This window comes from Dendropsophus ebraccatus, chromosome 15, assembly GCF_027789765.1.
Source record: "Dendropsophus ebraccatus isolate aDenEbr1 chromosome 15, aDenEbr1.pat, whole genome shotgun sequence".
Taxonomy (NCBI): domain Eukaryota; kingdom Metazoa; phylum Chordata; class Amphibia; order Anura; family Hylidae; genus Dendropsophus; species Dendropsophus ebraccatus.
In genome coordinates, this window is record NC_091468.1 from 39,299,573 (window position 1) to 39,315,439 (window position 15,867).

At 41.1% G+C, this 15,867-nt stretch overlaps 1 protein-coding gene across 1 annotated transcript in view; it reads left to right on the forward strand.

Moving 5' to 3' along the window:
* The window catches only part of SYNDIG1 (synapse differentiation inducing 1), a 181,517-nt gene that overhangs the window by 118,290 nt on the left and 47,360 nt on the right, over nucleotides 1-15,867 (forward strand). The gene's annotated exons all lie outside the window — the stretch shown is intronic.

The following is a 15,867-nucleotide window of genomic DNA, read 5'->3' on the forward strand; positions in this document are numbered from 1 at the left end:
GTCTGTACAGGTCATGTGACACAGAGCCAGAAGTGAACATGGTAAGCATGTACTTCTCCGAACTTGTTGACCTGATTGGTTAAAGTCTGAACATTCATAACTTTTGGCATAGCAAAGGTTTTTTTTTTTAACGTTTTTGAAGCGACTCTGCACCCACCATCTGGCCCACCCAAACCGTTTGTACCTTCGGATAGCTGCTTTTAATCCAAGATCTGTCCTGGGGTCCGTTCGGCAGGTGATGCAGTTATTGTCCTAAATAACAACTTTTAAAATGGCAGCCCCGTGCCCAATGGCCTGGGCTTAGATTGTGTATGCATTAGGCTGGCACACCCTCTCTGTCCCTCCTCCCTGCCCTCCTCATCATTAGGAATGCTCGAGGCAGATTGTCTCCTATTTATAAGCTGTGTGAATACTGAACATGGGCTGGATCATTAAGGAATCTGTGCAATGTTCAGACAGGAGAACATTTTCCAGTGGTGCAAAGTTAGGGCACAGATACTCCTGTTGGGCGCCAGGACAGATCTTGGATTAAAAGCAGCTATCTAAAGGTACAAGTGGTTTGGGGAGGTCAGATTGTGGGTACAGAGTCACTTTAAGGGTTTCATTAGTAAAATATATTTCATAATGAGTTCCAATAATTTTCAATTTAAAATTCTGTAGAAAGGCTGATCAAATATTATCTGGTAATTAGATGTGTATAAGTAAAATGATTTTTTTCTGTTATTGGGGTCTGTATAAAATTATTTAAAATAAAAGCTATTATACAATATAATAAAGATATTATACAATTTTTTTCCTGATCCGTGCTTGTCACCACGTCTTCCTGGCTTCATTGGTGATTCATCCCCACAAGAACTGCCTGCTCATCCAACCACTAATTGAGGCATGGCACCACTGCAGACAGTGATTGGTTCAATGGGATAATTCTTGCATGGACGTTGCACCCCTGGAATGGGGAAGAAGTGGTGAAGAGCAGGCATTGAGCGCATTGGCGTGTCAACTGCGGGGAATTGGAGAAAGTATTCCTTTTTTTTTAATTTCTACCATATTTTCCAACGTATAAGATGACTTTTTAACCCTGAAAAATCTTTACAGAACTCGGGGTCATCTTAAACGCCGGGTAAGGTTTCCGCATACGGTGGGGGAGCTCAAAAATGGTACTCTGCTTGCACCGGAGGTCCCCAAAGCCGCTGTCATTCTCCCAAAGCTCTCCCGAGCAGCCAAGCATCTCCTAGCTTCTCCAAGCTTCTCCAATGAGACGCTCGGCTGCCGGGAGAGCTTCGGGGACCTACAGCGTCTATCACGTCCATCACGTGAAGGGGGATGCACGGCTGCCGAAATGGGCCACAGGTGAGTTGAATTGTTTGTTTTTTATTGTTTAACGTCAGTTAACCCCTTCCTGACCACAGCAGGGCTCCAGCTAGTAAATCCTGCTGCGGACAGTATAAGGCGAACCCCAAAAAATCAGGTGTTGTCTTATACACCCAGTTGTCTTATGCGCCATAAAATATGGTAGATTAACCACATAAAAACATTTTTTTCATCCCTGAACAAGCCTTTTTTATTCATTGTGCAAATATTAAAATCTACAGTACGTTATGCAAAAAAATTCAAACTATGTATTTTCTTTTCTTTAACATTTACATATATTTTATTTAAAATTATTAGATATAAAATTAATGAATAAAAAATTTAATAAATCTGTAAACCCTTACTACCCTGATTTATAGTTACATGACTAGAATTTATCTTATTGCCACTAGATTCTTTGAAGTTGTAGTTTTATCATCCATAAAAATGTATATACACATCTCTCTACAGGTTTAAGCACATCAAACTTCGGAGAGGTGCAATAATATTATTCTAGGACCTATTCATGTGAGAACAAACCATTTGCAGGTTTTAGTTTCTTGTAATTTAATTGACAGTGTATAATGTTAATGGCTTGGTGTGCATGCCCTGTGAATTATGGAATATAATATCAACTAAATCAATTTTACTTTTCTTAAGGGCATTAGTCTCGGTTCCTGAGTAAACATGATTTCCTTTCCTCGCTGCATTGAGATCCCTGCAGTTATTCTATGTGAATATAAATACATTTTATGCCATAGAAATGCCCACGCTGACCAGCAAGTATCTTACTTTCTCTTAGCTAAATTTCTTCTCACAGCGTGAAGACTCTTTAGAATGCCCTTTTTAAACCACTGCTCAATGTGCGTATTATCGAGATGTACATTTCAGGTTGGGAATGGTAATAAAATTTCTTGTTTATTAGACAGAAATATTATATTAAGAAATAATTGAGTAAATCTAAATACAGTAGGTTGTTTATGCAGTTAAAACAGTACAATCAGACTATGCTTTGATGGTATTGTATTCTTTACTGTGTAAAGGCCCTATTCCATGGAACGATTATCGGCCGATATCGGGCATTACGGACGATAATCGTCTCGTGGAATAGAAGGCAACGATAAGCCAACATTGTTCATGTCGGCTGATCATTGCAGTCGTTTGTCTTTCAACCTTTTTTAAAAACAAATGGCTGTGATAGCTGCGATCTGCCATCGCTTAGTGGAATAGGAGCGGCGGCAGCAGACCGCCGCTATCCTCTATGGGCTGCCCGGACAATATAGCGATCACCCGGGCAGCAACCCCCCCTCTGCACTCACCTGCTCGCTGCCGTCGCGTATAATAGTGTAATACACGTGGCGGCAGCGGGCGGGGAACGAGGAGCAAATGAGCTCTGACAGCACTTGTTTGCTCCTAACTGTCGGAATTACTGAGGAGAACAATGTAGTAGACCATGGAGTGCTCTGTGTTAGAAAAAAAAAAAAAAAATCCTACAGCCCGGCCAATCAGAATACTAACAGATCCCGAGATGGGCCCAGAAAAAAAGGCTTTCAGCAAAAAACCACTCTGAAGCACGGTTCACTCATCGTAAAATAATATCAAATACGACTGTAATTTTTTGGTAAAAACACAGCCATATTTTCAATATAGTAATATTCTCCTTTAAAGTCAATAGTAAAGTGTCCGGCATTGCACACCCAGCAACTCTTATTTTTACCAGTTTGTTATTTTAAATATCTCACTATGGATTTCTGTCTATAGCAGTGCAAACGCACCATATAGAATAACCAGCGAAAATAATTATGACCATCCAAATAACAAACATAATATGACCTGATTTTGTTAAATACAGCTGTTTGGGTTTTTTTTTTCTTCTTTTTTTTCACCTGTTCACATTTTTTATTTTCACTCAAAATTCCATCTGTATTTTGGTAATATTTTACTGAAATGGCATGGGGAACCAGTGATTTGCCACTTGGGTCTGTCTTATGGAATAATTTACAAAATAACTGTTAGATCTTAGTGATGATTTGTTGTGCATGCAGTATGTAATGATACCAAATGTTAATGTATGGCTGTTTTCACATAGTGTTTTATTTTAGTGAAAGACAGTGAAATTTAGTAGCCATCATTCTATTGACTACTGTGCATATCATTGACGTGAATTAAAATGTGGTAATAACGGACGTGGACAACTTTTCTCTCCTTTTTTTTTTTTTTTTTTTTTTACTTAGTGTGAACATTGTCTATTAATGCGCTCCTTTAAAGTCAATGGAAAAGTGGCCGGCTGTGCACATACACCATATAAATAATTAATTAATTACGACCGTCCAAATAATGAACATGCTCATTATCTATGACCTGATTTTTTCCCCCACATGTTCACACATTTTTATTTTCACTCAAAATTACGGCTGTATTTTGGTAATATTTTACTGTGTGTGTGACAACAAAAAGTATAGAAAGTAGCGGCACTTGAGATAATATGTAATTACGGTAATGAATGGCAGGCTGCTGTCGGATGGAGACCACAGGCGGTGCTAACTAACCATAGAGTCTAATGCAAACGTGTTCAAAATAGAAGAAACAAGAATTGCACTCACCGGGGATGTCTTCACAAAGTTTATTTCTTCATCTCAAAAAGTAGAAAACGGACATAGTGCACAACAATGGACACGGCAGACACTAGACAAACAAGGCGGTAACAGGCTGTTTCACGCATCAGTAGAAGCGTGAAACAGTCTGTCACCTACTTGTTTGTCTAGCATCTGTCATGTCCATTGTAGTGCACTATGTCTGTTTTCTACTTTTGAGATGAAGAAATAAAGTTTGTGAAGACATCCCCAGTGAGTGCAACTCTTGTTTCTTCTATTTTGAACACTTTTAGGCTACGTTCACACTACGTAAAGTACGGTCGTTGTTGCTGATAGCAACAACGGCCGTACTTTTACCACGGTGGAACAATGCCTTTTGCTCTATGGGATCCCGGCCGGAGCGTACACACATCGTGTGCGCTCCGGCCGGGATCCCATACGCCGCCGCAAACAACTGACATGTCAGTTTTCTGCGGCCGGAATTCAGTGAATTCTGGCCGCAGAAAGACCTGTCAGTTCACACAGTGAAGTGAGCGGCTCCGGCTCACTGTGGGCTATGGGAAGCTCTGATGCAAGTGAGCGCTGATGCGCCCGCATCAGAGCTCTGTGGCCAGAATGATCATCCGGACGGTACTTAAGTACCGGCCGAGATGATCTGGCCAGAGACCGGCCGTTCCGTGACCCAGCCAGGGTCACGGAACGGCCGGTCTCTTACGTAGTGTGAACATAGCCTTACTGTGTTTGAACATAGCCTGAAACTTCATGGAGAACCCGTGATTTGGGTCTTTCTTATGGATTGATTCACAAATGAACTGTTAGGTCTTATTGATGATTTGTTGTGCATATGTAATGATATCAAATGTTACTGTTACTATAGATGTAATCATTTCCTATGGAGTGGGCCATAAAAACTATTGCCCAAAGAATCCTAGTTCAATCTTTGCATTTTATCTCATTTTCAAAGTACAGTATATATACAAATTATTCAGCCCCCACTGCCAACCCTCAGGTGTTTGCAACAAGAAAATAATAATAATAATAATAATAATAATAATAATAATAATAATAATAATAATAATTAGATAAAATAAAAATCAAACAATGTGAACAATATAAATAGCTCAATGGTTTAGGATTCCTAACAGGGATGTCTTGAATCTGTTACTTGTTATATTAGTTGTGTTGCTCTTTTTGAATGTTATGGTTTGGTTTTATTTATTTTTTGCAAACAAGTAAAATTTTGTCAGTTTAACCCTTATTTTCAATGAGTGAACAAGTGTGATTGCAACTGTGTATCTATATTTGATGTGTGTTGGATGTGTGTAAACAGGTACAGACAAGAAGTGAGGATCAAATAGGATTCCATCTTTATTATTATTTCCAATGTAGGACCTTTCTATCAAAACTATTATATAACATTCAATTTGTCGCACTCAACTTTAATACAGTCCGTTAGCACATTTGATGGATCAAAAATTTCCAGTTTGCAGGCTGAAAGGTAATAGGCAATTTCCAGCTGGGTCAGTCAAACATCTCAAACATCTCTCTTTTCATAGCTCTTTGATCCTGCTATTCAAAGGAAAATAAAGAACAGACTTGGTGCAAGCCCCGTTTTTACACCCAGACATAGTTAATAATGATTTATATATAACTATAAACATCCATAGAATATAAGCATTGCAATAAAATGACAGTCACAGCCTGGCTTTGAGCATAATTTAAAGTTAAGGGGGAGATTTATCAAACATGGTATAAAGTAAAACTGGCTCAGTTGCCCCTAGCAACCAATCAGATTCCACTTTTCATTCCTCACAGACTCTTTGGAAAATGAAAGGTGGAATCTGATTGGTTGCTAGGGGGAACTGAGCCAGTTTGACTTTACATCATGTTTGATAAATCTCCCCCAATGTGTATATCTTTAAAGGGGTACTTTGACACTTAAAGTGTCACTGTTGTTATAACTTTCAAAATTTAAATCAACAGTAGATGTGACATAAAGCAAGTTTGCAATATACATCCATTATTTTTTTGTTATCATGCTGTAAAACAAAGCTGAACTTGCCAGAAATCCTGGTCCAGTCTCCTAAAGGCAGATTTTTAGACTTTTGCTGATTGGAAAAAAATAAATAAATCTAATTCTTACCTCCCCATGCTCCCCAAGTATCATCCTGTGATAAAATCGTCTCAAAAGTTGATAGCCCTCTCAGCACCAGTGATTGGCTGACTGTCACTGTCAAGACAAGATCGGAAGTGGTGTTGGCAGTGATCACCTGAAGACACCACAGGAGGACACTGGGAGAGCGTGGTGATCTAAGAATAAGGGGGGACATTTATCAAAACTGGCTTACTCATATGCAAGTCCTAAATATAGCCCAGCCCCTATTTACCCAGCCGTATTTACTAAGAGGAGCAAACCTCTTAGTAAAGCCAGCAAGACCTGCACCTGTCAAGACCTGGAGACACCACAGAAGGACATTGGGGAGCATAAGAATAAGGTGTGTGTGTGTGGGGGGGGGGGACATTTATCAGGAGTGGCTTTTTGTATATCAGTCCTGTCCCTATTTACCTAGCCGTATTTACCAAGAGGAGCACATCTCTTAGTAAAGCCGACAGAACTTGCACAGAAATCTACTCCTGCTCCGCTGCATGGTTTATGGCTGTTTCCAGAAATAAACCATAATAACTTAGGCTCGCGAGTTCTTTACTTGCCTGTTTTATACTACTAATAGCTAATAAAGTCCTGCGATCACAGCAGTATTTCCTATGAATCAGGAAGGTGTGAAAGTTCCATTAAGGATACAAACCCACTTGCCGGATCCGCAGCGAGTCCTCTTGGTGCGTATTTGCAGCGATACTCGCTGCAGATCCCGGCCCTATTCTTTCAATGGCAGACAAAATCCAGAGTTCGTCCCCAGCCCGCCCCGTTAAACCCCGATCGGACGGCTAGGGCTGCAGGGGGGCGATCGTGCGGCCAGGGCTGCAGGGGTGGGAGGAGGTAGGGCGGCCGGGGCTGCGGGGGGGGGGGGTTAGATCGGGGCTGCGGGGTTGATCAGGCAGCTGGGGCTGCGGGGGGGGGGGGGGGGATCAGGCGGCCAGGGCTGCAGGTGGGCGGCTGGAGCGAGCATATACTTTACATGATCCCGGCTCCGGCTTGCTGAAGACACCAGGAACCGCCGAAGCCTGGATACCCCCTTTAATATTTATAACCTACCCACAAGATAAGAGGTAACTAACTGACTACTAAAACCACCCAACAATCTTAAAGAGACTCTGTACCCACAATCTGACCCCCCAAATCACTTGTACCTTCAGATAGCTGCTTTTAATCCAAGATCTGCCCTGGGGTCCGTTTGGCAGGTGATGCAGTTATTGTCATAAAAAAACTACTTTTAAACTTGCAAACTAGAATATCTGTGCCCTAACTTTGCACCACCACTCCGTCCCTCCTCCCCACCGTCTTCATCATTAGGAATGCCACTGGAAAATTTTCTCCTGTCTGAACATTGCACAGGTGCCTTGAGGATGCCGGGCTGACACAGCTGAGGAATAGGAGACAATCTTCCTGGGGCATTCCTAATGATGAGGAGGGTGGGGAGGAGGGACATAGAGGGTGTGCCAGCCTAATGCATACACAGTCTAGGCCACGCCCGTTGGGCACGGGGTTTAAAAGTTTAAAAGTTGTTTTTTAGGACAATAACTGCATCACCAGTGTGCTGGAGTCCTGGGTTCAAATCCCACCAAGGGCAACATCTGAGTTTGTATGTGTACTCTCTGTGTTTGTGCGGGTTTCCTCCCACACCCAAAACATACAGATAGGTGAATTTAGATAAAAATAGTTAGGGATGTGCTGCCACTGCATTAACTTTGAAAACTGTGCTTCCAGAACATAGAAAACTGCTTTCATCCTCCAGTTTGTGTCATCTTTCCTAAGCCCCTGATTTGCTTATCTTCTCCCTCTCCCATACCTGTTCTGGGGGACTTTTAGTATAGCCACACTGATCTCTCATAGAGATGCAGAGAATACTGCATAGATCGATGAGATAGGCATTCTATTGCTTTTGTCTGCTGCAGCCAAAAACAATAGAGGGCCAAGCCGGGATCAGTGCCATTACGGCGCAGACCCCGTCCAGCTTCAGATGATCTATCCCCCCACTAGACACCAGGGAATTGGAAAGGGGTTAAAGGGGTTACCCGGCAAAAAGTCATACTTAGCCAAGACTGCATGGGACATATCAGTAATGTATACTTATGATGTATACTTACCTGTTCTGCCCCCTACCACTGCCGGTTCCTGGGCCACCCGTTCTGTGCCAATGTCAGCTTTCTAAAAACATCCAATGACATGCCTCTCCCTCTGAAATGATCGCTCAGCATAAAGTTTTTCTGACCAGCCATTTCCTATAGAAATGGAACGTCATCAGATGTTATGAAATCCCTAACAGCAGCAGGGTGGCTGGACTCGGGAACCAGCAGCGGCAGGGGAGTGGGACAGGTAAGTATACATTACTATGTATATGGCTCCTTCTTCTTTGGGGTAAGTGTGGAATCTACAGATGACACTTCCACTAAGTAAATGTTTACAGCACATGAACTGACAAGCCAAAAATGTGGGGATATCCCCACTAAAGAAGTAAATCTAAAGAAGTAATCAGAACATTTAATCTGCTGCAAACTATTGTTCCATTGACCATAAGATTGGAAAACAGAATTCAACCATGGGACAAAGTAGTGAAGATTCTTATTTTCAGCCGGCGATATAAGACATGCTGTCTAGTGGTGACAGGTGACAAGTCTCAGAAAAGGCACATTGTGTGCTCAATGGTTGATCCAGGGGGATCTAAATAAATAACTCTCCGAGGTTGTTGTGCTCAGGACTCAGAAAGTGTTCAGAAAGTCAGAGATAATAAAACTGTCAACGTGACTGACTGTCAATCAAACTGTCATCCTAATTATTCCATAATGCGACATATGTTGTAGATGGTTTTATAAACAGATGTTCTAGGTTTCTAATTAATTTTTTTTAATACATTTACTGTCCATTAAAAAAAACTTTTAGACTGACAGATCTTCTGTCCTTAGCCTAAGTCAAGCTTACAGATATGACATGAGAAACTGAGAGTTGTCTGTCTTCTCGATTTTAGTATATGAAAATTATAGCCCCTATTACACAGAGCGATATTTAGGAGCAAAGTTTGCTCCTCGTTCCCTGCCGACACCATTGGCAGCGAGTGGGCGAGAGCGGGGTTGTGGGGGTGTGGAGAGGTGCGGGAGGGCCACGGTGAGTTGCAATGGGGCTGCCCTATTGATTGCTAGATCATCCGGGCAGCCCATATCAGATAGCAGCGGTCTTCTGCCGCCGCTCCTATTCCACGGAGCAATGGCAGCAGAACATTGCTATCCTGGTTGTTTGGCTTTCAACATGTTGAAGGACAAATGACAGCAACGATCAGCCGACATCGTTCATGTCAGTTGTCTTCTATTATACCAGATGATTATCGTCTGTAACGGCCGATATCTGCCAAATATGGCCGATAATCATTTAAAGTAATAGGGCCTTAAGTGTTTACACAGGGCTTAAGAAGATAATATAGTCACAGTATTTTTCTATGGTCTGCAGGAAAAGCTTTGCAAAATTGTTGCCTCAGCGGTTAGTCCGCCCTGTCTGCTACTGCATCTACTGCAGCCTCTACAGATTTCAGCAAGAGATGCCACACAGAGCATCTTACCTTAGGGAGGATATGTTGTATATTGATTGTGCTGCTTAGTGACTTTCATAGTGCACTGAGTGCACTAATCCTGTCTTCATTGATCAGACCACAGAAACTATGGGGGAGATTTATCAAACATGGTGTAAAGTGAAACTGGCTCAGTTGCCCCTAGCAACCAATCAGATTCCACCTTTCATTTTCCGAAGGGTCTGTGAGAAATGAAAAGTGGAATCTGATTGGTTGCTAGGGGCAACTGAGCCAGTTTCACTTTACACTATGTTTGATAAATTTTCCCCTATATTCCCAATTCGAGAGCATAGCGGGAAAAGTGGCCTTCTCGATATAATCATAAATTAATACAGTCATAATGATCAGGATAATGAGATGGCCACCTTACCCCACTATGTTCTCAAAGTGGAAACATAGTCATAGTCTTCTGCTCACAGACACCACCACTCATGTGATGTTTATTTCAATTTCACTGTTATAGGAGTCCAACATCTGCCTAACACAGGAGTCCAACATCCTGTGTTAGGAATGTCTTGCACTCATACTGTGTTCGTATTTAGTCTATATTGAAACTAATGGTAAGTGGCTGTAATAGTGCACTAAAATTGTGCTAAAATGTTACAATTAATGATTTATATCAATTTACCTGAATTCAAGTGTAGCTCTTGAATTAGATTGGATGTTGGACATGCCTCTAAGATGCACTCAAAAACATTTTGCCCTGTTGGCAGATTTAAAGATGGGCATGTCAATGAACTAAGAGAAGCAGGAAATTTTTTTGAGGACTTGCCTGCCATCAAGGCTGTTATAGGCTAGCTGTTAGTAGGTGTTGTTAGTAGTGGTTATGAAAGGTCACACTGACAGCAAATGGAGTAGAGTAGAGAGGTTCATTTAACTGGCCGATCAGCATGAGCAACTCCCACTTCCACCATGTCCACCATGCAGACACAGATAACAGCTTCTTCACACACTACTTCCCAGACCATCAGATTCTATTGGGATGTGATGATTGTCAGTTTTGAGAGTGGAGGTCTCTTGATGAGCGATTCAATCCTACCTTTACTGTGCGGTGATCTGGGGAGTCATGACATATGACACTTGGTCACCCCTAGTAGTGATACAAGGGACGCTGACAGCTCAGTGATATGTGCAAAACATACTGCAGCCACATGTGTTGGCAGATAGACAAGCTATGGATTCACATAAAAACCCTCCAACATTTCATGTATGCTTTTTGTAGGGATAATTTTTAATCATAGCATAAAGTAAGAGCAGTACAGGGGGCTGATTGGCGTGACCGTTGCCATATTGGGTTTCGTATGTATTATTTGTTGGAATGGGGCACCAACTGAATCTTTGCTTTAGGAGAAAGCCCTGCTATGTCCATGTTGCTAGATATCAACATAAAATTGAGGGCAACAAATTGGTCTTTTCAAGTTTCTTACAGGGTATTCCGGAAATACAGTACTAAATGTTTTACAATGAAGTAGGAGGTGATTTCAAAGTTAAGAAAAAGCATACTCTACCCTGATCCCTCACAGCTGCTAAGTTCCGATCACCATAACTTTTTTATTTTATCATCCATAAAGCTATGTTAGGGCTTCTTTTCTTGAGCCATAAGTAGGCTGTTCTACCAGATCAGTCATGACAACCACAGAGACTTAGTAAAGGCCTCATGCTGTCAGCTTACTCTATGGCAGCTATTAATAGAAGCTGTTAGCCAGCAGCCACCAGCAGTGTTGGACTGGCGGTATCTGGGACCCACCAGAGGAAATGATCCTGGGGGCCCACCAATGAGGAACCAGTGAGAAAAGACATGTGAGTCAGTGCTTGTGCAAGTTCTAAAGCTGGGGGCCCATCGGAGCTCCGATCCTCTGGTGGGCCAGTACAACACTGGTCACCAGGAATGGAGTGGACAACCATAATGTACTGGTCATGGCGGTTAAGGCGTTAAGGGCTGACGCTTTCTTTAGTGTTCACTGGTAAAGGAGGTCGAAGACAATTGTAAGTGTACGGGAAGATAACCACTGATATGGAAGCACTAAAATTAGTGTTGTGGCTTATGTGAACCCATCCTTATAGAATACCAGTAAAATTTCCCGTCTCCTCCACTACGTGATCCACCTCTTTTTAAAATTTCAGATAAATAAAACCACAATTTAGCCGTTTGCCGAACACAGTGTAACATTTGATATTTTACGCTTGTAGGATTTGTCACAATATTTATAAGATTTGTGGTTTCTGCAAGAATCCAAACTCCACCGCTAAGGGCCATGGAGACAGAAGGATGTCAGAAGGTTTTTTGAAAACGTGGAGTTTTTCATTTCCCAAACCTCAATGGGCTCATCCAGTTTATACACCAATGTGGATAAAGCAACTTCTGACAGAAACAATTCACCAAACCATCAATCACTGCAAAGTAGCGGATTTCATTTGTAAGTAAAATGCTTATTTGAGGGTCAGAGTGACAACACATAAAAAAGGGACATGGGCGCCTGATGAAAAGCATCAAAAAGGAACGAGAGGCTTCATTTTCTTATTTTGAGGGAATTGATGCCCATAGAAACCAAAGTTGTCCCAGTACTGAGGATTTGAAGCCAGAAATTAGTCATCTGAAACAGTACACTGTGCTTGATTAATGCGACTTCGCTTCAGCTTCTTCCCAAAGGTTCTAACTTTGAAATGCTATGTGATCTTTATATTCGTGCTTTGTGAACCCATATTGCATGGTTCATGAGTAAAGTTGATCAAAATATAATCTCCGGATGTTAAAAATGTGCCAAGCTCCCGAACCGGCATAGAAATTACAGATTGTCTTTGGCTCCTGCCAACCTGGTTACATCCCTAGCAGCAATAATGTATTACAGGAACATGGTTTTTCTATATCTAACATCTAGTAAAGTAGAAAACAGATGTTTCAAGTTCACTAAGGATTCAATTACTTTGCAAAAACCTATTCTTCCACAATTATAACAATGCAATTGAACTCAATTATTTAGAGAACATAGCAGGCAGGAACTTTAAAACAAGCTTTAAGAAATAAGTTTACTGATTTATGGTTGTAAGGAGTTTATGATATTTCAAAATGAAGCAGAATACTGTATGTTCCTTAAGTTTTTTGTAAATTATTGTCTAGTGAACTTTTACTCATGGGAATTAAACTTACCACTATCTTAAATATACTTCTTCAATTTAATTTGCTTTCATTATTATTTTCTGATTCCCTGCTTTTTATGGTATCTTGTACTCTCCATATGGCACAGCAGAGATTGGCATAAACCAGCTGCAGTGGTTATATAGGCTTAGAAAAACATGGCGTTTTTTTCAGAGACAGCACAACTCTAGTCTCTAGTTTGGGTAGGGTTCTGCCCCCAAATATGCAATTAAGCTAGAGCACTGGGGCATTTCTTGCCCCCCCCCCCCCCCGAGCACCCCCTCGGCCTGTCCACCGCTTACTTTGATGACATCTATCTATGCATCTTCATATATGCATAATCAGGCCGGTCTTGAACGAACAAGTGTATATGAGACGGCTGCTGTCCCTGTGCATGCGTGTCAAAGACCAGCCCGATTATGCATAAAAGAATATTCATATGTAAGCGCCACCAAAGGAGGTGGCGGGCAGGCCGAGGCAGTACTCTGGGGGGCCAAGGAATGCCGCAAGTGCTCCTAAGTATCTTTTTGCATATATGCTTTGGATTATACTTCTCCAAAACGTAGTCCCCATGGTAGTTTGTCCCTCAGTTAAAAATACCTTCAATGGAGCTAGTCCCCCTGTGGGCATCCTGTAGTGTGTAGTCCTCCTAATAGTTGCTGCCCAACCAATAAATAATGTCCTTCAATTGGCCCTGCATTTGTACTACATTCACTACTTATTGGGGTAAGGTTTGACACTATATGGGAAGTGAATGTCACTTTTTGGCACTGAAGTGTGATTGTTAGTGTCTGGGTACAGTATGGCACCCCTACTATTTGGCACAATTCGAGCACAACATTGTACCACAGGGTGCTATGTGGGAAAAGTATGTAACTACTGAACCACTTTCTAGACACTACTTTGGACTATAGATGTGCTTTATTGCATTATATAAGTAACATATGGCATTGTATGTATCTCAGTTTGGCTGTGTGTTAGGCTGTGTGTGTAAGTGTGACTTTATATGTGCAGTTCAGCACTTTTTGGGCTTTGTTTGGCTCTAGAATGGAAATCATATTGCAGTTTTGGCGACGGAGGGGGGGTACCATTTGAGCTTATTAGGCACAGTATAATATCATCATTACAAACTACAATACTCTCTTCAAAGCAATGACTGTCACTCAGTGGACAGTGGCAGGCTAATGGTGACCCCACGGATTTAAGAAACCAAATGGGAGCTGAATGTCCATTATCTATTTGCGGACTGTACGATACTATGAGAGTGCATATATAAACATAAGATTACCTTGATGATTATGCAATTGCTTCTATATATTAGGGTGTTGCTATACCTTAGTTGAAACTTTTACTTGCTTTTACTTACGGTATAAGTTTTGAATTCTTTTTACTTTTAATATATCCAATATGTTCGTATACGCTAAATAATAGTGTTGCCAAACCTTCCGACCCACTGATGCGAGACAAGTGAAACAGTAAGTGTGACATATTGAATAGTTTTACTGGAGTTGCCAAAGACCATGTTACAGGGCTATCAATCATTACTTGCCTTCTATAACTTCCATTCTTTGCGGCTTGGCATCATATAAGACATCTAGTCGGTGCCACAACTTCGTTAAGCAAAGTGCTGATTGACAGGCACTTACTTTGATTGCTTTCCCATTGCTAAACCATAGTTTGCTACTTCAGCTTCCTGACTCATCACACTTTTCAGATCTCACCGAATATCCTTCCCATCTCTCCTGGCAGCTGTTTCAGCTGCATTTCCTAAATGTCTATAAAGTACAGTGTATCCATTTAAAGAAATATTCCAAAAGACCCAAACACCCTTGCTCCCTCTCTGTACACCGATCTCAAAGCTTATATTACAATCTACTGCTTTTTACTCGCTCTGAATGTTGATTGCTATTATATATACATTTAAACATATGTATAGTCACGAGATATGTTAAAATTACAATACGCCTGGACAAACAAATGGAAACAGATGCCATGCATTAAAATATCTCAACACATGGCGTATACAGCAGTTGATACCATCTCATAGATGGGTTATTTATAGATTTGGTGACGTTTGCAATTTACAGAAAATTTTAAATATGGAGTGATCTCTGCAAAATTTTCTTTATAGCCCAAGTGCAAGTACTTATAGGGGGGTTAATCATCTGGTTCCTTAACCAACGACATTGTGGTCAAATCCCTATAATCAGAAGAAGAACAATGGGGGAAATAAATAGGCGTCAATAAACCTTCAATAACTGATGGTCGAACGGTTCAGCTGTCAGTTATCTCTCCCATCCTCACACTGTCCTCCCCATATACAGGAACGGCATGGTTTGGCTATGGGGAGAAGACGGTTAAGCCACAGCCAGAGACCTCTCACTGCAACTGATCACTCCAAGAACAAAGGTCATCTGTTAGTGAACGCTCAAGAGATCCCTGTACACCTTATATTGATGGCGAAACCTTTTACGAGTGTTGGGTATGGCTGACAAAAGTTTAAAGTGTATGTGGACCTTTAGGAGTGTTAACTTAAGACTAGACAGTTTAAGGGTATGTTCACATGATTTATTTTATTTTTGGGGGGCCATATTTTATTTTTGGATGTCCGTCATTTTGAGATGAAAATACAGCCATATAACATGGTGTTAATATACCCAAAAAATGTGCTAAAATTTAACAGGAGCTCCGTCTGTTTTAAAATCTTGTGCATCTTTAAAATTGTTTAGTCTAAGTTTTAGATGACTTAATTATCGACTTAAAGTCAAGGGGGGAGATTTATCAAACTGGTGTAAAGTAGAATAGTCTTAGTTGCCCCTAGCAACCAATCAGATTTCACCTTTCATTTTTTAAAGAAACTGTGAGGAATGAAAAGTGGAATCTGATTGGTTGCTAGGGGCAACTAAGATAATTCTACTTTTCACCAGTTTGATAAATCTCCCCTAAAATGTTTTTAAAAAAATGTTTCATTGTTAGTGAATATAAACCACACTCCCTTTTATAGGTAAGCCCAGATTCATGAATGTGTGAAAAATAGAAGCTGTCCAAGCTC